Raw genomic sequence first — 27,500 nt, forward strand, 5'->3', positions numbered from 1 at the left:
ATAAATTACTCTGCAGATAGTCACTCCAGAGACACATGCTCTGTTACACCATCTCCCTTGTTTCACAGAAATGAAACACTCACTCTTACACACACACACACACACACACACACACACACACACACACACACACACACACACACACACACAAGGGTCATTAGTGTCTTGTGACAGTTTTAAGTGATCCGTGTTTGTTTTGACAGATTGCTTTGACAGTTTGTTGCAACAGTGTGTGTGTGTGTTAAGGACATCAGTGTAAGTTTCAGTCTACTGTAAACCTGTAGGCCTATAGTATTCAGTCTACTGTAAACCTGTAGGCCTATAGTATTCAGTCTACTGTAAACCTGAAGGCCTATAGTATTCAGTCTACTGTAAACCTGTAGGCCTATAGTATTCAGTCTACTGTAAACCTGTAGTATTCAGTCTACTGTAAACCTGTAGTCCTATAGTATTCAGTCTACTGTAGTAAACCTGTAGGCCTGTAGTATTCAGTCTACTGTAAACCTGAAGGCCTATAGTATTCAGTCTACTGTAACCTGAGGGGTATTCAGTCTATAGTATTCAGTCTACTGTAAACCTGTAGGCCTATAGTATTCAGTCTACTGTAAACCTGTAGGCCTATAGTATTCAGTCTACTGTAAACCTGTAGTATTCAGTCTACTGTAAACCTGTAGGCCTATAGTATTCAGTCTACTGTAAACCTGTAGGCCTATAGTGTTCAGTCTACTGTAAACCTGTAGGCCTATAGTATTCAGTCTACTGTAAACCTGTAGGCCTATAGTATTCAGTCTACTGTAAACCTGTAGTCCTATAGTATTCAGTCTACTGTAAACCTGAAGACCTATAGTATTCAGTCTACTGTAAACCTGGAGGCCTATAGTATTCAGTCTACTGTAAACCTGTAGGCCTATAGTATTCAGTCTACTGTAAACCTGTAGGCCTATAGTATTCAGTCTACTGTAAACCTGTAGGCCTATAGTATTCAGTCTACTGTAAACCTGTAGGCCTATAGTATTCAGTCTACTGTAAACCTGTAGTATTCAGTCTACTGTAAACCTGTAGTATTCAGTCTACTGTAAACCTGTAGTATTCAGTCTACTGTAAACCTGTAGGCCTATAGTATTCAGTCTACTGTAAACCTGTAGGCCTATAGTATTCAGTCTACTGTAAACCTGTAGGCCTATAGTATTCAGTCTACTGTAAACCTGTAGGCCTATAGTATTCAGTCTACTGTAAACCTGTAGGTAGTATTCAGTCTACTGTAAACCTGTAGGCCTATAGTATTCAGTCTACTGTAAACCTGTAGGCCTATAGTATTCAGTCTACTGTAAACCTGTAGTATTCAGTCTACTGTAAACCTGTAGTATTCAGTCTACTGTAAACCTGTAGTATTCAGTCTACTGTAAACCTGTAGTATTCAGTCTACTGTAAACCTGTAGGCCTATAGTATTCAGTCTACTGTAAACCTATAGACCTATAGTATTCAGTCTACTGTAAACCTGTAGGCCTATAGTATTCAGTCTACTGTAAACCTGTAGTATTCAGTCTACTGTAAACCTGTAGTATTCAGTCTACTGTAAACCTGTAGTATTCAGTTTACTGTAAACCTGTAGTATTCAGTCTACTGTAAACCTGTAGGGCTATAGTATTCAGTCTACTGTAAACCTGTAGGCCTATAGTATTCAGTCTACTGTAAACCTGTAGGCCTATAGTATTCAGTCTACTGTAAACCTGTAGGCCTATAGTATTCAGTCTACTGTAAACCTGTAGTATTCAGTCTACTGTAAACTTAGTATTCAGTCTACTGTAAACCTATAGTATTCAGTCTACTGTAAACCTGTAGTATTCAGTCTACTGTAAACCTGTAGGCTAGGCCTATAGTATTCAGTCTACTGTAAACCTGTAGGCCTATAGTATTCAGTCTACTGTAAACCTGAAGGCCTATAGTATTCAGTCTACTGTAAACCTGAAGGCCTATAGTATTCAGTCTACTGTAAACCTGTAGTATTCAGTCTACTGTAAACCTGTAGTATTCAGTCTACTGTAAATCTGTAGTATTCAGTCTACTGTAAACCTGTAGGCCTATAGTATTCAGTCTACTGTAAACCTGTAGTATTCAGTCTACTGTAAACCTGTAGGCCTATAGTATTCAGTCTACTGTAAACCTGTAGTATTCAGTCTACTGTAAACCTGTAGGCCTATAGTATTCAGTCTACTGTAAACCTGTAGTATTCAGTCTACTGTAAACCTGTAGGCCTATAGTATTCAGTCTACTGTAAACCTGTAGTATTCAGTCTACTGTAAACCTGTAGGCCTATAGTATTCAGTCTACTGTAAACCTGTAGTATTCAGTCTACTGTAAACCTGTAGGCTACTAAATAGTATTCAGTCTACTGTAAACCTGTAGGCCTATAGTATTCAGTCTACTGTAAACCTGTAGGCCTATAGTATTCAGTCTACTGTAAACCTGTAGTATTCAGGCCTAGTATTCAGTCTACTAGTAAACCTGTAAACCTGTAGGGGCCTATAGTATTCAGTCTACTGTAAACCTAGGCCTATAGTATTCAGTCTACTGTAAACCTGTAGTATTCAGTCTACTGTAGGCCTGTAGTATTCAGTCTACTGTAAACCTGTAGGCCTATAGTATTCAGTCTACTGTAAACCTGCCTATAGTATTCAGTATACTGTAAACCTGTAGGCCTATAGTATTCAGTCCTGTAAATAGGCCTATAGTATTCAGTCTACTGTAAACCTGTAGGCCTATAGTATTCAGTCTACTGTAAACCTGTAGGCCTATAGTATTCAGTCTACTGTAAACCTGTAGTATTCAGTCTACTGTAAACCTGTAGGCCTATAGTATTCAGTCTACTGTAAACCTGTAGGCCTATAGTATTCAGTCTACTGTAAACCTGTAGTCCTATAGTATTCAGTCTACTGTAAACCTGAAGACCTATAGTATTCAGTCTACTGTAAACCTGGAGGCCTATAGTATTCAGTCTACTGTAAACCTGTAGGCCTATAGTATTCAGTCTACTGTAAACCTGTAGGCCTATAGTATTCAGTCTACTGTAAACCTGGAGGCCTATAGTATTCAGTCTACTGTAAACCTGTAGGCCTATAGTATTCAGTCTACTGTAAACCTGTAGGCCTATAGTATTCAGTCTACTGTAAACCTGTAGTATTCAGTCTACTGTAAACCTGTAGTATTCAGTCTACTGTAAACCTGTAGGCCTATAGTATTCAGTCTACTGTAAACCTGTAGGCCTATAGTATTCAGTATACTGTAAACCTGTAGGTCTATAGTACTCAGTCTACTGTAAACCTATAGTATTCAGTCTACTGTAAACCTGTAGGCCTATAGTATTCAGTCTACTGTAAACCTGTAGGCCTATATTATTCAGTCTACTGTAAACCTGTAGTATTCAGTCTACTGTAAACCTGTAGTATTCAGTCTACTGTAAACCTATAGTATTCAGTCTACTGTAAACCTGTAGGCTATAGTATTCAGTCTACTGTAAACCTGTAGGGCTATAGTATTCAGTCTACTGTAAACCTGTAGGCCTATAGTATTCAGTCTACTGTAAACCTGAAGGCCTATAGTATTCAGTCTACTGTAAACCTGAAGGCCTATAGTATTCAGTCTACTGTAAACCTGTAGTATTCAGTCTACTGTAAACCTGTAGTATTCAGTCTACTGTAAACCTGTAGGCCTATAGTATTCAGTCTACTGTAAACCTGTAGACCTATAGTATTCAGTCTACTGTAAACCTGTAGGCCTATAGTATTCAGTCTACTGTAAACCTGTAGGCCTATAGTATTCAGTCTACTGTAAACCTGTAGTATTCAGTCTACTGTAAACCTGTAGGCCTATAGTATTTAGTCTACTGTAAACCTCATTCCATCAGTAGAGGATGCCTGGTTATTCTTTAAAAATGCTTTCCTCACCATCTTAAATAAGCATGTCCCATTAAAAAAAATATGTAGAACTAAGAACAGATATAGCCCTTGGTGGGTGCCACAGGGTTCAATTCTCGGGACGACTATTTTCTCTGTATATACACTGCTCAAAAAAATAAAGGGAACACTTAAACAACACAATGTAACTCCAAGTCAATCACACTTCTGTGAAATCAAACTGTCCACTTAGGAAGCAACACTGATTGACAATTCATTTCAAATGCTGTTGTGCAAATGGAATAGACAACAGGTGGAAATTATAGGCAATTAGCAAGACACCCCCAATAAAGGAGTGGTTCTGCAGGTGGTGACCACAGACCACTTCTCAGTTCCTATGCTTCCTGGCTGATGTTTTGGTCACTTTTGAATGCTGGCGGTGCTTTCACTCTAGTGGTAGCATGAGACGGAGTCTACAACCCACACAAGTGGCTCAGGTAGTGCAGCTCATCCAGGATGGCACATCAATGCGAGCTGTGGCAATAAGGTTTGCTGTGTCTGTCAGCGTAGTATCCAGAGCATGGAGGCGCTACCAGGAGACAGGCCAGTACATCAGGAGACGTGAGAGGAGGCCGTAGGAGGGCAACAACCCAGCAGCAGGACCGCTACCTCCGCCTTTGTGCAAGGAGGAGCAGGAGGAGCACTGCCAGAGCCCTGCAAAATGACCTCCAGCAGGCCACAAATGTGCATGTGTCTGCTCAAAGGTCAGAAACAGACTCCATGAGGGTGGTATGAGGGCCCAACGTCCACAGGTGGGGTTTGTGCTTACAGCCCAACACCGTGCAAGACGTTTGGCATTTGCCAGAGAACACCAAGATTGGCAAATTCGCCACTGGCGCCCTGTGCCTTCACAGATGAAAGCAGGTTCACACTGAGCACGTGACAGACGTGACAGAGTCTGGAGACGCCGTGGAGAACGTTCTGCTGCCTGCAACATCCTCCAGCATGACCGGTTTGGCGGTGGGTCAGTCATGGTGTGTGGTGGCATTTCTTTGGGGGCCGCACAGCCCTCCATGTGCTTGCCAGAGGTAGCCTGACTGCCATTAGGTACCGAGATGAGATCCTTAGACCCCCTTGTGAGACCATATGCTGGTGCGGTTGGCCCTGGGTTCCTCCTAATGCAAGACAATGCTAGACCTCATGTGGCTGGAGTGTGTCAGCAGTTCCTGCAAGAGGAAGGCATTGATGCTATAGACTGGCCCGCCCGTTCCCCAGACCTGAATCCAATTGAGCACATCTGGGACATCATGTCTCGCTCCATCCACCAACGCCACGTTGCACCACAGACTGTCCAGGAGTTGGCGGATGCTTTCGTCCAGGTCTGGGAGGAGATCCCTCAAGAGACCATCCGCCACCTCATCAGGAGCATGCCCAGGCGTTGTAGGGAGGTCATACAGGCACGTGAAGGCCACACACACTACTGAGCCTCATTTGACTTGTTTTATTAAGGACATTACATCAAAGTTGGATCAGCCTGTAGTGTGGTTTTCCACTTTAATTTTGAGTGTGACTCCAAATCCAGACCTCCATGGGTTGATAAATTTGATTTCCATTGATCATTTTTGTGTGATTTTGTTGTCAGCACATTCAACTATGTAAAGAAAAAGTATTTAATAAGAATATTTCATTCATTCAGATCTAGGATGTGTTATTTTAGTGTTCCCTTTATTTTTTTTTTTTAAGCAGTGTATCAAGTATGTTGCTCTTGCTGCTAGTGAGTCTCTGATCCACCTCTACACAGACGTCACCATTCTGTATACTTCTGGCCCTCGCTTCATACTCGTCGCCAAACCCACCTGTACATAGCCCATCTATAATTTAGCCCAAACAACTACCTCTTTCCCTACTGTATTTATTTTATTTATTTAGCTCCCTCCTTATGTCCATCTCTACTTTGCACATTCTTCCACTGCAAATCTACCATTCCAGTGTTTTACTTGCTATATTGTATTTACTTTGCCACCATGGCCTTCTTTTTTTTTTTGCCTTTATCTCCCTTTCTCACCTCATTTGCTCACATCGTATATAGACTTGTTTATACTGTATTATTGACTGTATGTTTGTTTTACTCATGTGTAACTCTGTGTTGTTGTATGTGTCGAAACTGCTATGCTTTATCTTGGCCAGGTCGCAGTTGTAAATGAGAACTTGTTCTCAACTTGCCTACCTGGTTAAATACATTTAAAAACTTGTACATTCATCTTCTGCACATCTATCACTCGTTTTTAATTGCTATATGGTAATTATTTCGCCTCTATGGCCTATTTATTGCCTTACCTCCATAATCTTACTACATTTGCACACAGTGCACATAGATTTTTCTATTGTGTTATTGACTGTACACAATAGGAAAAGTCTTTACTCCATGTGTAACTCGGTGTTGTTGTTTGTGTCGCACTGCTTTGCTTTATCTTGGCCAGGTCGCAGTTGTAAATGAGAACTTGTTCTCAACTTGCCTACCTGGTTAAATATTGGTGAAATAAATAAAATGTCTCAAACTCCGGTTGTGGGGGATGGGGAGCGGCGTGTGCAGCACCGGTGTCGTGAGGGGCTGAACTTTAAAGCATTACTTAAGTCGTTTTCAAGGGTATCTATACTCCGCTATTTATATTTTGGACATATTTAAGCTTTTATTTCACTACATTCCCGACGAAAAGTATATACATTTTACCGAATCCCTTTTTCCCCCCTTCTGACGCTCAACATATATTTACAATTATTTTACGCAAACCAGACTGCACAATTCTCTTTTTTTTTAAATGTTCTTTTACGGAAAAACGTTTCAAATTATTTAGACTTTTACTTTTGATACTTAAGTATATTTAAAAAAACAACAACAACAAATTATTAATACTTTTAGATTCAAGTAGACGACTTCTGTCATGGACGTTTAAAAAAGATGTAAAAAAGCAGTTCCGAAAACCATCGGCCGCTTCTCCGAATGTGGTCACTGGTGTATTTATGGGGGAAGGCATCAGATAAACTGAAACTGACGTGGATTCCTGCTTCACAACGAGACTGTTTGAAAAAGTGAAGAGACTAGTTGTTTTTCTGTGAAGCGACAGCTTTACTATAAATGTTGACTGGAAGCGAAACCCGCCAGAGAGAAACTATAGAGAGAGAGAGAGAGAGAGAGAGAGAGAGAGAGAGAGAGAGAGAGACAGAGAGAGAGAGAGAGAGAGAGAGAGAGAGAGAGAGAGAGAGAGAGAGAGAGAGACAGAGAGAGAGGAGAGAGAGAGAGAGAGACAGAGAGAGAGAGAGACAGAGAGAGAGAGAGGGAGAGAGAGAGAGAGAGAGAGAGAGAGAGAGAGAGAGAGAGAGAGAGAGAGAGAGAGAGAGAGAGAGACACCCCTGGTGGAGAGGACAGTTACTGAGGACTTCTCAGAAACCGTGTTCACTTTAAAATGAAAGCGAAACTGATGTGTGTTGGTGTGGTGCACGGTGCTGAACGTTTATTTAGCTCCTTACCAATCACAGGCGGACAGATGATCAAACCAACAAGGAGAGAGAGAGTAAGAGAGGATGTGAAAGACAATGTGGATATACTATACCGTCGGATTACCGCGTCTTCTCTCTACTAGTTTGGACGTTTATTGATGATCAAGAACAGGATTAATACCGCTGTGATTCTGTGATTAAAAACGTCGGAAAATATAAAAAGTGCATCAGGAAAAGAAACTACATTGCACTCGTTTTGCAAAACGGTAAGAATATTTTAACATGGCTGCCTATTGCGGATTTGACCTTTTTTTGTCTTCTTTCAAATAGATTTTAGTTTTGTTTCGCAACATTGACTATTGTGCAATTCAATTGCGCCGTAATAAAAGCAACCTGACAATACACCATTTTCTACATAATAAGTCATAAAATATATATATTTTTGGACTAGACAACAGTCAACATGACCACCAGTATAATATACTCATTTAAAACACGATTCCCCGTTTGCTTTATAGCGGTAAGGTTGGGGCCAGTGAAACAGGACGAACTAGGATACATCTACTACTAATATCTACTGCCATATAAACTATTGTATATATACTACTATACTGTGAACAGCTTTAGAGTTGGTTTAAATCAATGTCAATTTACCTCGCTAGGATGGAGAATGTTTACAATCCACGTTTGTTCTCTTGGCAACAGTTGTCTTTTTTTTTTTTTTTTTAAAGGTTTGACCCAACATCTGTGGGACTATCAGTTAATTAAATGGTTGGTAGCAGGTTGGTAGGCAGACGGGATACAGACAGACCCAGCAGGTTGGTAGGCAGGTAGGCAGACGGATACAGACAGACCCAGCAGGTTGGTAGGCAGGTAGGCAGACGGATACAGACAGACCCAGCAGGTTGGTAGGCATACAGACAGACCCAGCAGGTTGGTAGGTAGGCAGACAGAGGCAGGTTGGCAGGTAGGCAGGATACAGACAGACCCGGTAGGTTGGTAGGTAGGCAGACAGATACAGACAGACCCGGTAGGTTGGTAGGTAGGCAGACAGACCCGGCAGGTAGTTAGGCAGATACAGACAGACCCAGCACAGGTAGGCAGACAGATACAGACAGACCCAGCAGGTTGGCAGGTAGGCAGACAGATACAGACAGACCCGGTAGGTTGGTAGGTAGGCAGACAGACCCGGCAGGTAGGTAGGCAGATACAGACAGACCCGGCAGGTAGTTAGGTTGGTAGGCAGGTAGACAGACAGACCCGGCAGGTAGACAGACAGACCCGGTAGGTAGGCAGACAGACCCGGTAACTGTAGACATTTTAGGTTTCCATTGAGCCGGGTTTAATAAGACAAACAACATATATATATATATAAATACATAGAGACAGAGATATTTCACGTTATATATTATCTACCTCACTTGCTTTGGCAATGTTAACACATGTTTCCCATGACAATAAAGCCCCTTGAATTGAATTGAGAGAGAGAGAGGTGTCATGGAAACGGTAGAGATAGGAGACATTTTCCGAAGGTCGACAACATTTTATCCATTGAACAGGGGTGGATTTTTCTATCTGTCTAACCCTCTTTATTAAAATAAACAAAACAAATGATGATGCTCTGTACCATCACTCATTCATATATCTTTATGTACATATTCTTTATCCCCTAACACTGTGTATAAGACAGTAGTTTTTTGGAATTGTTAGTTAGATTACTTGTTGGTTATTACTGCATTGTCGGAACTAGAAGCACAAGCATTTCGCTACACTCGCATTAACATCTGCTAACCGTGTGTATGTGACAAATAAAAAATTGATTTGATTTGATTTGCTAACTGTGTATTTATTATTATTATTTTTTTTTAAATAAATGAATTGCTTTCGACTTGCTTTTCTGGTTGGCTGGCAGGTTTCACCATTTACAGGAGTTCCAAGGATCATTGTACCACATCTAAACCCCCTGTGAACTACATTTCCCATAAAACCTCAAATATTGGCATTTTCAGCTGTTTGAAGCTGGTGATAGTAAAACTGCAAAAAAAAAAACTGAATTTTTATAGAATGGGAAGCATAGAAATAGAGCACATAGAACAGATGAACCGCTTCTTAGACTTGCTTTCAATGAGAATGACAGATCTATAGTTCACATTTCTTACATATTTGCAGCTTTAAAATGGTAGGCAGCTGTCGTATGCTATTTTCTATGGAAAACTTTTCTAAATGTTGATTTAAAGAAATAATCACTGGACAAGTTAATGGAAACATAGATCTTATCAGAAGTGGTAGTAGTGGTAGTAGTAGTAGTGGTAGTAGTAGTAGTAGTAGTAGTAGTGGTAGTAGTGGTAGTAGTAGTAGTAGTAGTAGTAGTAGTAGTAGTAGTAGCAGTAGTAGTAGTAGTAGTGGTAGTAGTGGTAGTAGTAGTAGTGGTAGGTAGTAGCAGTAGTGGCAGTAGTAGTAGTAGTGGCAGTAGTAGTGGTAGTAGTAGTAGTGGTAGTAGTAGTAGTAGTAGTGGTAGTAGTAGTAGTGGTAGTAGTAGTAGTAGTAGTAGTAGTAGTAGGTGGTGGTAGTAGTAGTAGTGGTAGTAGTAGTAGTAGTAGTAGTAGTGGTAGTAGTAGTAGTGGTAGTAGTAGTGGTAGTGGTAGTAGTAGTAGTGGTAGTAGTAGTGGTAGTAGTAGTAGTGGTAGTAGTAGTAGTAGTAGTGGTAGTAGTAGTAGTAGTAGTAGTAGTAGTAGTAGCAGTAGTAGTAGTAGTAGTGGTAGTGGTAGTGGTAGTAGTAGTGGTAGTAGTGGTAGTAGTAGTGGTAGTAGTAGTAGTAGTAGTAGTAGTAGTAGTAGTAGTAGTAGTAGTAGTGGTAGTAGTAGTGGTAGTAGTAGTAGTAGTGGTAGTAGTAGTAGTGGTAGTAGTGGTAGTAGTAGTAGTAGTAGTAGTAGTAGTAGTAGGTGGTGGTAGTGGTAGTAGTGGTAGTGGTAGTAGTGGTAGTAGTAGGTGGTCTGACGGTCTCTCCCTCCCTCTTTCAGGATGCCAGGGTAACATAGCTCCTATCATAAAGTAGTAGTAGTAGTAGTAGTAGTAGTGGTCTGACGGCTCTCTCTCCCCTCTCAGGATGCCAGGGTAACATAGCTCTATCATCAATAGTAGTAGTAGTAGTAGTGGTAGTAGTGGTAGTAGTAGTGGTAGTAGTAGTGGTAGTAGTAGTAGTGGTGGTCTGACGGTCTCTCCCTCCCTCTCTCAGGATGCCAGGGTAACATAGCTCCTATCATAAGTAGTAGTAGTAGTAGTAGTAGTGGTCTGACGGTCTCCCTCCCTCTCTCAGGATGCCAGGGTAACATAGCTCCTATCATAAGTAGTAGTAGTAGTAGTGGTCTGACGGTCTCTCTCTCTCTCAGGATGCCAGGGAACTGTGTAGCGATGGGAGAGGGTTGGGACCGCTCTCCCCTGTAGGATGGTCGCTCACAGCGCTGTGGAAGAACAAGACACAACAACAAAAGCACCATCGTCATCATCATCACCTTCTAGACCTCAGGCGCCTCCTCCACCTTCCTCTCGACTCCACACTCGGACCACCACGCAACCTCGCCATCATCATCATCACCACCATCGTCATCATCATCAGTTTCCCAGTCACACCGTCAGCGCCCATCCAACCAGTGTGTGGCGTCCCTATCCCAGGACCAGACCTGTTAGACCACCAGCCTCCTCTTCCCCTCCTGGACCCAGTGCCCACCCACTTTCCTCTGTTCCCCTGCAAGGTAGACTTCCTGTTGATCACCCGGACGGCCGCCATGTTGGAACGTTCCGGCTTCTACTGGGGCCCGCTAGGAGTGGAGGAGGTAATTACACAATCTTATCAATTTATCTGATCAGAACCTGGTTTCCTCTCGAGGTTTTCTTCCTCGGTTTTCTGGGCCTTTCTAGGGAGTTTTATTTCCTAGCCACCGTGCTTCTACATCTGCATTTCTTGCTGTTTTTTTGTGTTTTTAGGTCCGGGTTTCTGTATAAGCACAAAAAAGGCTTTATAAAAATTCATTTGATTGATTGATCAAATGTTATTTATATAACCCTTTCACAACAATAATGGTCAGAGTAAAGGAACAGAGACAGCTGTCATTAATGTAATAAACTGATAAATAAGAGATTTCAAAATCCAACGAGATGACATGAAGTTAAAGGAGAAGTGATTTTTTATTTTACAACCAAATCTTTTTTGATGTTAATTCTATCCTCCTCCTCTTCTTCCTCCTCCTCCTCCTCCTCTTCTCGCAGGCTCACAGTCGACTGAAGGACGTTGCCACAGGAACATTCTTGATCCGGGACAGTCGTCAGAAAGACGTCTTCTTCACGCTGTCCATCGCGCGCGGCCAGCGGCCCGGTCAGCGACGCACGTCTATAAGGGACAACGGTTCAGCCTGGCAGGAAGTGAGCACTCTTTCCCCTGTCTCTTCTTCCTGCTCGAACACTACATTCATTCCTCTAAGAAAAGCCTGACCGTTCCGTACAGGAAGCAGCGCCCTACGCTCCAGGAACTGTGCAGGAAACAGGTCGCGGAGTCGTGCGGCGGTGAGGTGGAACGGGTCGCCAGGGTCCCCGTCAACCCAATCCTAAAACACTTCCTGTTAGAGTTCCCTTACAGGATATGATGTCACAGAGGATGCCGTTGAGGCGGGACTTGATTTGATTTCGGGTCGGTACTGAAGGGTTTTCGGATCGGTCGCTTTGAAACTAGAGACCGGGTCGTGGTTAGAAACGAGGTCAGAGTTCAAAACCGCACCCTATTCTCTAAACGGTGCACTACTCGACAGGGTCATAGGTCACACTTGGTTTGGGTTTATCCGGTTTGGTGGTGGTCCCTGGAGGATTTTAAGGGACCGTATATATGTGGACCACCACAACAACGACAGGTTATGGGGGCGGCTGCATTAAAGAACCACCACCGGGGTTGTGGTTGTGTTCTGATCCGGGTCGCTGACCCTGTGAGGTGGACGGTTTGGTTAGTGGACTGGTTCTGCCGTTGTAGGCAGGGCTGGGTTCGCTGTAGCACGACAACTCAAGCATCAATACTTTACAATGTTTACAATGTTGTTTACAAACTTTACAACGAATGTTTACGCTACACAATATTACAGTACTGTATGTATAACTGTGTACTCTCTGGTACTAACAGGTACAACTGTGTACTCTCTGGTACTAACAGGTACAACTGTGTACTCTCTGGTACTAACAGGTACAACTGTGTACTCTCGGGTACTAACAGGTACAACTGTGTACTCTCTGGTACTAACAGGTATAACTGTGTACTCTCTGGTACTAATGGGTATAATTGTGTACTATGTAGTACTGCCGGGTACAACTGTGTACATTCTGGTACTAATGGGTATAACTGTGTACTATGTAGTACTAATGGGTATAACTGTGTACTATGTAGTACTAATGAGTAACTGTGTACTATGTAGTACTAATGAGTAACTGTGTACTATGTAGTACTAATGAGTAACTGTGTACTATGTAGTACTAATGAGTAACTGTGTACTATGTAGTACTAATGAGTAACTGTGTACTATGTAGTACTAATGAGTAACTGTGTACTATGTAGTACTAATGAGTAACTGTGTACTATGTAGTACTAATGAGTATCTGTGTACTATGTAGTACTAATGAGTATCTGTGTACTATGTAGTACTAATGAGTATAACTGTGTACTATGCATCATATCTGCGGTGCAGACTACCTCTAGGGGTGTTTTAAAGGATAATAAATATGACATATATATTTCAGCCCCGTCTTCCTGTCGGTCTGTGTGTTGCTGTTAGACAATATTTTATAATGCTCCTTATCAGTTAACAACAAATTCTTATTTTACAATGACGGTCCTACCCCCTCCCCCAGACAGAGAGATGGACGGACAGACAGACAGACAGAGAGATGGACAGACAGAGAGACGGACAGACAGAGAGACGGACAGACAGAGAGACGGACAGACAGAGAGACGGAGAGACAGAGAGACGGACAGACAGACAGAGAGACGGACAGACAGACAGAGAGACGGACAGACAGAGAGACGGACAGACAGAGAGACGGACAGACAGAGAGACGGAGAGACAGAGAGACGGACAGACAGAGAGACGGACAGACAGAGAGACGGACAGACAGAGAGACGGACAGACAGAGAGACGGACAGTCGGAGAGACAGAGAGACGGACAGACAGACAGAGAGACGGACAGACAGACAGAGAGACGGGCGGACAGACAGACAGACAGAGAGACGGACAGACAGAGAGACGGACAGACAGAGAGACGGACAGACAGAGAGACGGACAGACAGAGAGACGGACAGACAGAGAGACGGACAGACAGAGAGACGGACAGACAGAGAGAGACGGACAGTCGGAGAGACAGAGAGACGGACAGACAGACAGAGAGACGGACAGAGAGACGGACAGAGAGACGGACAGACAGACAGAGAGACGGACAGACAGAGAGACGGACAGACAGAGAGACGGACAGACAGAGAGACGGAGAGACAGAGAGACGGACAGACAGAGAGACGGACAGACAGAGAGACGGACAGACAGAGAGACGGACAGACAGAGAGACGGACAGTCGGAGAGACAGAGAGACGGACAGACAGACAGAGAGACGGACAGACAGACAGAGAGACGGGCGGACAGACAGACAGACAGAGAGACGGACAGACAGAGAGACGGACAGACAGAGAGACGGACAGACAGAGAGACGGACAGACAGAGAGACGGACAGACAGAGAGACGGACAGACAGAGAGACGGACAGACAGAGAGACGGACAGACAGAGAGACGGACAGTCGGAGAGACAGAGAGACGGACAGACAGACAGAGAGACGGACAGACAGACAGAGAGACGGACAGACAGACAGAGAGACGGACAGAGAGACGGACAGACAGAGAGACGGACAGACAGAGAGACGGACAGACAGAGAGACGGACAGACAGTCGGAGAGACGGAGAGAGACAGAGAGACAGAGAGACGGAGAGAAGGAGAGACGGACAGACAGAGAGACGGACAGACAGAGAGACGGACAGAGAGACGGAGAGACGGACAGAGAGACTGAGAGACGGACAGAGAGACTGAGAGACGGACAGAGAGACTGAGAGACGGACAGACAGACAGACAGACAGAGAGACGGACAGAGAGACAGAGAGACGGACAGACAGACAGAGAGACGGACAGACAGAGAGACGGACAGACAGAGAGACGGACAGACAGACAGAGAGACAGACAGACGGACAGAGAGACAGACAGAGAGACGGACAGACGGACAGAGAGACGGACAGACAGACAGAGACAGACAGACAGACAGACGGACAGACAGAGAGACGGACAGACAGACAGACAGAAAGACGGACAGACAGTGAGACGGACAGACAGAGACGGACGGACAGACACAGACAGTGAGACGGACAGACAGACAGACTAGTAGTACTAATGAGTAACTGTGTACTATGTAGTACTAATGAGTAACTGTGTACTATGTAGTACTAATGAGTAACTGTGTACTATGTAGTACTAATGAGTATCTGTGTACTATGTAGTACTAATGAGTATCTGTGTACTATGTAGTACTAATGAGTATTTGTGTACTATGTAGTACTAATGAGTATCTGTGTACTATGTAGTACTAATGAGTATAACTGTGTACTATGCATCATATCTGCGGTGCAGACTACCTCTAGGGGTGTTTTAAAGGATAATAAATATGACATATATATTTCAGCCCCGTCTTCCTGTCGGTCTGTGTGTTGCTGTTAGACAATAGTTTATAATGCTCCTTATCAGTTAACAACAAATTCTTATTTTACAATGACGGTCCTACCCCCCCCCCAGACAGAGAGATGGACAGACAGACAGACAGACAGAGAGACGGACAGACAAAGAGACGGACAGACAGAGAGACGGACAGACAGAGAGACGGACAGACAGAGAGACGGACAGACAGAGAGACGGACAGACAGAGAGACGGACAGACAGAGAGAGACGGACAGACAGAGAGACGGACAGACAGAGAGACGGAGAGTCGGAGAGACAGAGAGACGGACAGACAGACAGAGAGACGGACAGACAGACAGAGAGACGGACAGACAGACAGAGAGACGGACAGAGAGACGGACAGACAGAGAGACGGACAGACAGAGAGACGGACAGACAGTCGGAGAGACGGAGAGAGACAGAGAGACAGAGAGACGGAGAGAGACGGAGAGAAGGAGAGACGGACAGACAGAGAGACGGACAGACAGAGAGACGGACAGAGAGACGGACAGAGAGACGGACAGAGAGACAGAGAGACGGACAGAGAGACTGAGAGAGACGGACAGACAGACAGACAGACAGACAGACAGAGAGACGGACAGACAGACAGAGAGACGGACAGACAGACAGAGAGACGGACAGACAGAGAGACGGACAGACAGAGAGACGGACAGACAGACAGAGACAGACAGAGAGACAGACAGACGGACAGAGAGACAGACAGAGAGACAGACAGAGAGACGGACAGACAGACAGAGACAGACAGACAGACAGACGGACAGAGAGAGAGAGACGGACAGACAGACAGACAGAAAGACGGACAGACAGTGAGACGGACAGACAGACACAGACAGTGAGACGGACAGACAGACAGACTAGTAGTACTAATGAGTAACTGTGTACTATGTAGTACTAATGAGTAACTGTGTACTATGTAGTACTAATGAGTAACTGTACTATGTAGTACTAATGAGTATCTGTGTACTATGTAGTACTAATGAGTATCTGTGTACTATGTAGTACTAATGAGTATCTGTGTACTATGTAGTACTAATGAGTATCTGTGTACTATGTAGTACTAATGAGTATCTGTGTACTATGTAGTACTAATGAGTATAACTGTGTACTATGCATCATATCTGCGGTGCAGACTACCTCTAGGGGTGTTTTAAAGGATAATAAATATGACATATATATTTCAGCCCCGTCTTCCTGTCGGTCTGTGTGTTGCTGTTAGACAATATTTTATAATGCTCCTTATCAGTTAACAACAAATTCTTATTTTACAATGACGGTCCTACTCCCCCCCCCCAGACAGAGAGATGGACGGACAGACAGACAGACAGAGAGATGGACAGACAGAGAGACGGACAGACAGAGAGACGGACAGACAGAGAGACGGACAGACAGAGAGACGGAGAGACAGAGAGACGGACAGACAGACAGAGAGACGGACAGACAGACAGAGAGACGGACAGACAGAGAGACGGACAGACAGAGAGACGGACAGACAGAGAGACGGAGAGACGGAGAGACAGAGAGACGGAGAGACGGACAGAGAGACGGAGAGACGGACAGAGAGACGGAGAGACGGACGGAGAGACGGAGAGACGGACGGAGAGACGGAGAGACAGAGAGACGGACAGACAGAGAGACGGACAGACAGAGAGACGGACAGACAGAGAGACGGACAGACAGAGAGACGGACAGACAGAGAGACGGACAGACAGACAGAGAGACGGACAGACAGACAGAGAGACGGACAGACAGAGAGACGGACAGACAGAGAGACGGACAGACAGAGAGACGGACAGACAGAGAGACGGACAGACAGACAGACAGAAAGACGGACAGACAGACAGAGACGGACGGACAGACAGACAGTGAGACGGACAGACAGACAGAGAGAGAGAGACAGGTATAACAGACAGACAGAGAGACAGTGTGTGTGGTTGCTGTGACAACACTGGGTACAGTAGGTAACACAGAGAGAGAGAGACAGGTATAACAGAGAGACAGTGTGTGTGGTTGCTGTGACAACACTGGGTACAGTAGGTAACCGCAGTGACACATCAATGTGACAGATGGGCTGAGCTATGATAGTAAACGCTCTGTGTGTGTGTGTGTGTGTGGGGGTCTATTACAGGAACATGTAGAGAAGTGAAGAATCAGAAGGTCTGTCAGTAAAATATATTTCTGTCAGAAGAAGGGAAGGGTCGGGTACCAGAATGTCTCGGCGTGTGGGTGGTGTGTGTGTGTGTGTGTGTGTGTGTGTGTGTGTGTGGTTAGTCGGAACGGCCAGTAATGACTAATAAAGGTGAAAGGTCGATAAACTTCGTTGTAAATCATCTGATAATAATGACGAGGAGGGAAACACAAACCTGTCAAATCACGACTGGTCACATTACTATCAGATGATTAAATACAGAACCAGGACCAATACAGAACCAGACGACTGGTCACATTACTATCAGATGATTAAATACAGAACCAGGACCAATACAGAACCAGACGACTGGTCACATTACTATCAGATGATTAAATACAGAACCAGGACCAATACAGAACCAGACGACTGGTCACATTACTATCAGATGATTAAATACAGAACCAATACAGAACCAGACGACTGGTCACATTACTATCAGATGATTAAATACAGAACCAGGACCAATACAGAACCAGACGACTGGTCACATTACTATCAGATGATTAAATACAGAACCAGGACCAATACAGAACCAGACGACTGGTCACATTACTATCAGATGATTAAATACAGAACCAATACAGAACCAGGACCAATACAAATACAGAACCAGGACCAATACAAATACAGAACCAGGACCAATACAAATACAGAACCAGGACCAATACAAATACAGAACCAGGACCAATACAAATACAGAACCAGGACCAAACAATTCACAAGAATCTGCAGCTTTGCCATGGAATTTCGTCTTCGGACTGTGTGTGTGTGTGTGTTTGTGTGTGTGTGTTTCATTCATAGTATTTCAGGTTTAGAGAAGTGAAGAGTTTCAGGTGTTGGACAGAGTTCTGTGGAAGTCCACACACACACACACACACACACACACACACACACACACACACACACACACACACACACACACACACACTCTCTCAGCATTATTTGATCTACGGTTCCCCAGAATTCTCTAAAAAGGAGCCTTGTTCTCTCTCTCCGTCTGGCGTGCCAATGAGGAAATTCAAACCCAGGACGAGTCACTGATGTAGAACACTGCTGTGCTGTTTATACATGGGATATCCCTGATGTCGTCATTATCACTGAGCCGTTCATATTCATATCTCTCTTTCCTCTGTCTCCCTCCTTTCCTCTCTCCTCCCCTTTAATCTCTGTCTCCCCTCCTTTCCTCTCTCTGTCTCCCCTCCTTTCCTCTCTCCTCCCCTTTAATCTCTGTCTCCCTCCTTTCCTCTATCCTCCCCTTTAATCTCTGTCTCCCCTCCATTCCGCTATCCTCCCCTTTAATCTCTGTCTCCCCTCCTTTCCTCTATCCTCCCCTTTAATCTCTGTCTCCCCTCCTTTCCTCTCTCCGTCACCCTCCTTTCCTCTGTCTCCCCTCCTTTCTTCTGTCTCCCCTTTAATCTCTGTCTCCCCTCCTTTCCTCTCTCTGTCTCCCCTCCATTCCGCTATCCTCCCCTTTAATCTCTGTCTCCCCTCCTTTCCTCTGTCTCCCCTCCTTTCCTCTCTCTGTCTCCCCTCCTTTCCTCTCTCTGTCTCCCCTCCATTCCGCTATCCTCCCCTTTAATCTCTGTCTCCCCTCCATTCCTCTGTCTCCCCTCCATTCCTATATCCTCCCCTTTAATCTCTGTCTCCCCTCCATTCCTCTATCCTCCCCTTTAATCTGTCTCCCCTCCTTTCCTCTATCCTCCCCTTTAATCTGTCTCCCCTCCATTCCTCTATCCTCCCCTTTAATCTCTGTCTCCCCTCCTTTCCAATATCCTCCCCTTTAATCTCTGTCTCCCCTCCTTTCCTCTATCCTCCCCTTTAATCTCTGTCTCCCCTCCTTTCCTCTATCCTCCCCTTTAATCTCTGTCTCCCCTCCTTTCCTCTATCCTCCCCTTTAATCTCTGTCTCTCCCTCCATTCGTCTATCCTCCCCTTTAATCTCTGTCTCCCTCCTTTCCTATATCCTCCCCTTTAATCTCTGTCTCCCTCCTTTCCTCTATCCTCCCCTTTAATCTCTGTCTCCCCTCCATTCCTCTATCCTCTCTGGCTCCTTTCTCTCCCTCTCTGGCTCCTTTCTCTCCTCTCTCTGGCTCCTTTCTCTCCTCTCTCTGGCTCCTTTCTCTCCTCTCTCTGGCTCCTTTCTCTCCTCGCTCTGGCTCCTTTCTCTCCTCTCTGGCTCCTTTCTCTCTCTCTCTGGCTCCTTTCTCTCCTCTCTCTGGCTCCTTTCTCTCCTCTCTCTGGCTCCTTTCTCTCCTCTCTCGGTCTCCTTTCTCGGTCTCCTTTCTCTGTCTCCTTTCTCTCCTCTCTGTCTCCTTTCTCTCCTCTCTCTGTCTCCTTTCTCTCCTCTCTCTGTCTCCTTTCTCTCCTCTCTCTGTCTCCTTTCTCTCCTCTCTCTGTCTCCTTTCTCTCCTCTCTCTGTCTCCTTTCTCTCCTCTCTTTCTCCTTTCTCTCCTCTCTCTGTCTCTCCTCTCTCTGTCTCCTTTCTCTCCTCTCTCTGTCTCCTTTCTCTCCTCTCTGTCTCCTTTCTCTCCTCTCTGTCTCCTTTCTCTGTCTCCTTTCTCTCCTCTCTCTGTCTCCTTTCTCTCCTCTCTCTGTCTCCTTTCTCTCCTCTCTCTGTCTCCTTTCTCTCCTCTCTCTGTCTCCTTTCTCTCCATCTCCTCAGCTATGTAGGCCTGTCTTACCAATTCAATAATATTGGGGCTTGTTCCAACATTGAAGCCGACGCGGTTTCAGGAGACCATTCTGTCGTCATAACGACACATTATTATTTGGTAGATCAGTCAGTTCAGTAACAATTTACCCAAAATGCATCACACAATGGCATGATCTGGAACACAAGCCCTCTTTAAGAGTTGTGGTTAAGACACACACATCACACGCACTTAGCAGCCTTCGATTACCCGGAACACATCACACACACAAACACGTTTCCCTGAAGAGACTAAGATAGAACAGAACAAACAGCCGGTGACAGACCACATGAAAACACAGTTTTGTTCTCTCTCTCTCTCTCTGCTGTGATGTACAGTTCTCTATCCTCCTCGTCTCTCTCTCTGCTGTGATGTACAGTTCTCTATCCTCCTCGTCTCTCTCTCTGCTGTGATGTACAGTTCTCTATCCTCCTCGTCTCTCTCTCTCTGCTGTGATGTACAGTTCTCTATCCTCCTCGTCTCTCTCTCTCTGCTGTGATGTACAGTTCTCTATCCTCCTAGTCTCTCTCTCTGCTGTGATGTACAGTTCTCTATCCTCCTCGTCTCTCTCTCTCTCTCTCTGCTGTGATGTACAGTTCTCTATCCTCCTCGTCTCTCTCTCTGCTGTGATGTACAGTTCTCTATCCTCCTCGTCTCTCTCTCTCTGCTGTGATGTACAGTTCTCTATCCTCCTAGTCTCTCTCTCTCTGCTGTGATGTACAGTTCTCTATCCTCCTAGTCTCTCTCTCTCTCTCTCTACTGTGATGTACAGTTCTCTATCCTCCTAGTCTCTCTCTCTCTCTCTCTGCTGTGATGTACAGTTCTCTATCCTCCTCGTCTCTCTCTCTACTGTGATGTACAGTTCTCTATCCTCCTAGTCTCTCTCTCTGCTGTGATGTACAGTTCTCTATCCTCCTAGTCTCTCTCTCTGCTGTGATGTACAGTTCTCTATCCTCCTCGTCTCTCTCTCTGCTGTGATGTACAGTTCTCTATCCTCCTCGTCTCTCTCTCTGCTGTGATGTACAGTTCTCTATCCTCCTCGTCTCTCTCTCTCTCTCTCTGCTGTGATGTACAGTTCTCTATCCTCCTAGTCTCTCTCTCTGCTGTGATGTACAGTTCTCTATCCTCCTAGTCTCTCTCTCTCTCTCTGCTGTGATGTACAGTTCTCTATCCTCCTCGTCTCTCTCTCTGCTGTGATGTACAGTTCTCTATCCTCCTAGTCTCTCTCTCTGCTGTGATGTACAGTTCTCTATCCTCCTCGTCTCTCTCTCTCTGCTGTGATGTACAGTTCTCTATCCTCCTCGTCTCTCTCTCTGCTGTGATGTACAGTTCTCTATCCTCCTCGTCTCTCTCTCTGCTGTGATGTACAGTTCTCTATCCTCCTCGTCTCTCTCTCTGCTGTGATGTACAGTTCTCTATCCTCCTCGTCTCTCTCTCTGCTGTGATGTACAGTTCTCTATCCTCCTAGTCTCTCTCTCTGCTGTGATGTACAGTTCTCTATCCTCCTCGTCTCTCTCTCTCTGCTGTGATGTACAGTTCTCTATCCTCCTCGTCTCTCTCTCTGCTGTGATGTACAGTTCTCTATCCTCCTCGTCTCTCTCTCTGCTGTGATGTACAGTTCTCTATCCTCCTCGTCTTAATGTATCTTTCTCTCTGTGTACGTGTGTGAGAGACAATCCCAGTCTAACAGGTCTCTTCTTGTCACTCTGTAGCTCCGTGGTGGGACGTCTCCCCTCCCCCTCACCTCCTCTCTTTCCTGTCTTCTAGGCCACGCTGCGGAGAAAGAGAGACAGGCAGAGAGATGGAGAGACAGAGACATATTTGCATCTTATTGAAAGAAGTTGAACCAAAACATCCCTTAGAGCTAGCTAGGTATTCTAACCATGTTGACGTCTCTGAAACATCCCTTATAGAGCTAGCTAGGTATTCTAACCAAGCTGTGTCTCTGAAACATCCCTTATAGAGCTAGCTAGGTATTCTAACCAAGTTGACGTCTCTGAAACATCCCTTATAGAGCTAGCTAGGTATTCTAACCAAGTTGACGTCTCTGAAACATCCCTTATAGAGCTAGCTAGGTATTCTAACCAAGTTGACGTCTCTGAAACATCCCTTATAGAGCTAGCTAGGTATTCTAACCAAGTTGACGTCTCTAAAACATCCCTTATAGAGCTAGCTAGGTATTCTAACCATGTTGACGTCTCTGAAACATCCCTTATAGAGCTAGCTAGGTATTCTAACCATGTTGACGTCTCTGAAACATCCCTTATAGAGCTAGCTAGGTATTCTAACCAAGTTGACGTCTCTAAAACATCCCTTATAGAGCTAGCTAGGTATTCTAACCAAGTTGACGTCTCTGAAACATCCCTTATAGAGCTAGCTAGGTATTCTAACCATGTTGACGTCTCTGAAACATCCCTTATAGAGCTAGCTAGGTATTCTAACCAAGTTGACGTCTCTGAAACATCCCTTATAGAGCTAGCTAGGTATTCTAACCATGTTGACGTCTCTGAAACATCCCTTAGAGCTAGCTAGGTATTCTAACCAAGTTGACGTCTCTGAAACATCCCTTATAGAGCTAGCTAGGTATTCTAACCATGTTGACGTCTCTGAAACATCCCTTATAGAGCTAGCTAGGTATTCTAACCAAGTTGACGTCTCTGAAACATCCCTTATAGAGCTAGCTAGGTATTCTAACCAAGTTGACGTCTCTAAAACATCCCTTATAGAGCTAGCTAGGTATTCTAACCAAGTTGACGTCTCTAAAACATCCCTTATAGAGCTAGCTAGGTATTCTAACCAAGTTGACGTCTCTAAAACATCCCTTATAGAGCTAGCTAGGTATTCTAACCAAGTTGACGTCTCTAAAACATCCCTTATAGAGCTAGCTAGGTATTCTAACCAAGTTGACGTCTCTAAAACATCCCTTATAGAGCTAGGTATTCAAAACGTTTCATGTTTGGAATGGTAACTTCAACGTTGAAAACAGAACAAACATGTTTCCCATTGAAAATACCAGAAAGCAAGTTAACAGCACATCTCTTCTGAGGAAACATAACCGATTGGACCAGCGGTTTGTTTACAGCTCTCTCATGTACACACATGAATACACACAGGCGCAAACACACCCACACGCTTCCACACACACTCTTGAGAAACAATCTACATTCACATCTAGAACACAATGTCATTCAAATAACCAACAGGTCAACAGGTCTAATAACCAACAGGTCAACAGGTCTAATAACCAACAGGTCTAATAACCAACAGGTCAACAGGTCTAATAACCAACAGGTCAACAGGTCTAATAACCAACAGGTCTAATAACCAACAGGTCTAATAACCAACAGGTCAACAGGTCTAATAACCAACAGGTCAACAGGTCTAATAACCAACAGGTCTAATAACCAACAGGTCTAATAACCAACAGGTCTAATAACCAAGAGGTCAACAGGTCTAATAACCAACAGGTCAACAGGTCTAATAACCAACAGGTCAACATGTCTAATACCCAACAGGTCAACAGGTCTAATAACCAACAGGTCAACAGGTCTAATAACCAATAGGTCAACAGGTCTAATAACCAATAGGTCAACAGGTCTAAAAACCAACAGGTCAACATGTCTAATAACCAACAGGTCAACAGGTCTAATAACCAACAGGTCAACAGGTCTAATAACCAACAGGTCTAATAACCAACAGGTCTAAAATAACCAACAGGTCAGCAGGTCTAACAACCAACAGGTCTAATAACCAACAGGTCAACAGGTCTAATAACCAACAGGTCTAATATAACCAACAGGTCAGCAGGTCTAACAACCAACAGGTCTAATAACCAACAGGTCTAATATAACCAACAGGTCTAATAACCAACAGGTCAACAGGTCTAATAACCAACAGGTCAACAGGTCTAATAACCAACAGGTCTAATAACCAACAGGTCAACAGGTCTAATAACCAACAGGTCAACAGGTCTAATAACCAACAGGTCAACAGGTCAACAGGTCTAATATAACCAACAGGTCTAATAACCAACAGGTCAACAAGTCTAATAACCAACAGGTCAACAAGTCTAATAACCAACAGGTCAACAGGTCTAATAACCAACAGGTCAACAGGTATAATAACCAACAGGTCTAATAACCAACAGGTCAACAAGTCTAATAACCAACAGGTCTAATAACCAACAGGTCAACAAGTCTAATAACCAACAGGTCAACAGGTCTAATAACCAACAGGTCAACAGGTCTAATAACCAACAGGTCTAATAACCAACAGGTCAGCAGCAGGTCTAATAACCAACAGGTCAACAGGTCTAATAACCAACAGGTCAACAGGTCTAATAACCAACAGGTCAGCAGGTCTAATAACCAACAGGTCTAATAACCAACAGGTCTAACAACCAACGGGTCAACAGGTCTAATAACCAACAGGTCAACAGGTCTAATAACCAACAGGTCAACAGGTCTAATAACCAACAGGTCAGCAGGTCTAATAACCAACAGGTCTAATAACCAACAGGTCTAATAACCAACAGGTCAACAGGTCTAATAACCAACAGGTCAACAGGTCTAATAACCAACAGGTCAGCAGGTCTAATAACCAACAGGTCAACAGGTCTAATAACCAACAGGTCAACAGGTCAAATAACCAACAGGTCTAATAACCAACAGGTCAACAGGTCTAATAACCAACAGGTCAACAGGTCTAATAACCAACAGGTCAACAGGTCTAATAACCAACAGGTCTAATAACCAACAGGTCTAATAACCAACAGGTGAACAGGTCTAGGTCTAATAACCAATAGGTCAACAGGTCTAGGTCTAATAACCAACAGGTCTAATATAACCAACTGGTCAGCAGGTCTAATAACCAACAGGTCTAATAACCAACAGGTCAACAGGTCTAATAACCAACAGGTCTAATAACCAACAGGTCAACAGGTCTAATAACCAACAGGTCAACAGGTCTAATAACCAACAGGTCGAATAACCAACAGGTCTAATAACCAACAGGTCTAATAACCAAGAGGTCAACAGGTCTAATAACCAACAGGTCAACAGGTCTAATAACCAACAGGTCAACATGTCTAATACCCAACAGGTCAACAGGTCTAATAACCAACAGGTCAACAGGTCTAATAACCAATAGGTCAACAGGTCTAATAACCAATAGGTCAACAGGTCTAAAAACCAACAGGTCAACAGGTCAACATGTCTAATAACCAACAGGTCAACAGGTCTAATAACCAACAGGTCAACAGGTCTAATAACCAACAGGTCTAATAACCAACAGGTCTAAAATAACCAACAGGTCAGCAGGTCTAACAACCAACAGGTCTAATAACCAACAGGTCTAATAACCAACAGGTCTAATATAACCAACAGGTCAGCAGGTCTAACAACCAACAGGTCTAATAACCAACAGGTCTAATATAACCAACAGGTCTAATAACCAACAGGTCAACAGGTCTAATAACCAACAGGTCAACAGGTCTAATAACCAACAGGTCTAATAACCAACAGGTCAACAGGTCTAATAACCAACAGGTCAACAGGTCTAATATAACCAACAGGTCAACAGGTCAACAGGTCTAATATAACCAACAGGTCTAATAACCAACAGGTCAACAAGTCTAATAACCAACAGGTCAACAAGTCTAATAACCAACAGGTCAACAGGTCTAATAACCAACAGGTCAACAGGTATAATAACCAACAGGTCTAATAACCAACAGGTCAACAAGTCTAATAACCAACAGGTCAACAGGTCGAATAACCAACAGGTCAACAGGTCTAATAACCAACAGGTCAACAGGTCTAATAACCAACAGGTCGAATAACCAACAGGTCGAATAACCAACAGGTCAAAAAACCAACAGGTCAACAGGTCTAATAACCATCAGGTCCACAGATCTAATAACCAACAGGTCAACAGGTCTAATAACCAACAGGTCAACAGGTCTAATAACCAGCAGTTCAACAGGTCTAATAACCAACAGGTCAACAGGTCGAATGGTTTAACACACCACAGTACTACAGGTTTAACACACCACAGTACTACCTAACACACCACAGTACTACAGGTTTAACTCACCACAGTACTACCTAACACACCACAGTACTTCCTAACACACCACAGTACTACCTAACACACCACAGTACTACAGGTTTAACACACCACAGTACTACCTAACACACCACAGTACTACCTAACACACCACAGTACTACCTAACACACCACAGTACTACCTAACACACCACAGTACTACCTAACACACCACAGTACTACCTAACACACCACAGAACTACCTAACACACCACAGTACTACAGGTTTAACACACCACAGTACTACCTAACACACCACAACCTAACACACCACAGTACTACCTAACACACCACAGTACTACCTAACACACCACAGTACTACAGGTTTAACACACCACAGTACTACAGGTTTAACACACCACAGTACTACCTAACACACCACAGTACTACCTAACACACCACAGAACTACCTAACACACCACAGAACTACCTAACACACCACAGAACTACCTAACACACCACAGTACTACAGGTTTAACACACCACAGTACTACCTAACACACCACAGTACTACCTAACACACCACAGTACTACAGGTTTAACACACCACAGTACTACCTAACACACCACAGTACTACAGGTTTAACACACCACAGTACTACCTAACACACTACAGTACTACCTAACACACCACAGTACTACAGGTTTAACACACCACAGTACTACATAACACACCACAGTACTACAGGTTTAACACACCACAGTACTACCTAACACACCACAGTACTACCTAACACACCACAGTACTACCTAACACACCACAGTACTACCTAACACACCACAGTACTACCTAACACACCACAGTACTACCTAACACACCACAGTACTACAGGTTTAACACACCACAGTACTACCTAACACACCACAGTACTACAGGTTTAACACACCACAGTACTACAGGTTTAACACACCACAGTACTACCTAACACACCACAGTACTACCTAACACACCACAGAACTACCTAACACACCACAGTACTACAGGTTTAACACACCACAGTACTACAGGTTTAACACACCACAGTACTACCTAACACACCACAGTACTACCTAACACACCACAGTACTACCTAACACACCACCTAACACACCACAGTACTACCTAACACACCACAGTACTACAGGTTTAACACACCACAGTACTACCTAACACACTACAGTACTACCTAACACACCACAGTACTACCTAACACACCACAGTACTACCTAACACACCACAGTACTACAGGTTTAACACACCACAGTACTACCTAACACACCACAACCTAACACACCACAGTACTACCTAACACACCACAGTACTACCTAACACACCACAGTACT

At 44.1% G+C, this 27,500-nt stretch overlaps 1 pseudogene; it reads left to right on the plus strand.

The window, feature by feature from the left end:
* Nucleotides 1–7,281: 7,281 nt before the first annotated feature.
* LOC121844312 lies at nucleotides 7,282–13,166 on the plus strand (annotated as a pseudogene).
* The last annotated feature ends 14,334 nt before the right edge of the window (nucleotides 13,167–27,500 follow it).

This window comes from Oncorhynchus tshawytscha, unplaced genomic scaffold (assembly GCF_018296145.1).
Source record: "Oncorhynchus tshawytscha isolate Ot180627B unplaced genomic scaffold, Otsh_v2.0 Un_contig_2186_pilon_pilon, whole genome shotgun sequence".
NCBI classification, from domain to species: domain Eukaryota; kingdom Metazoa; phylum Chordata; class Actinopteri; order Salmoniformes; family Salmonidae; genus Oncorhynchus; species Oncorhynchus tshawytscha.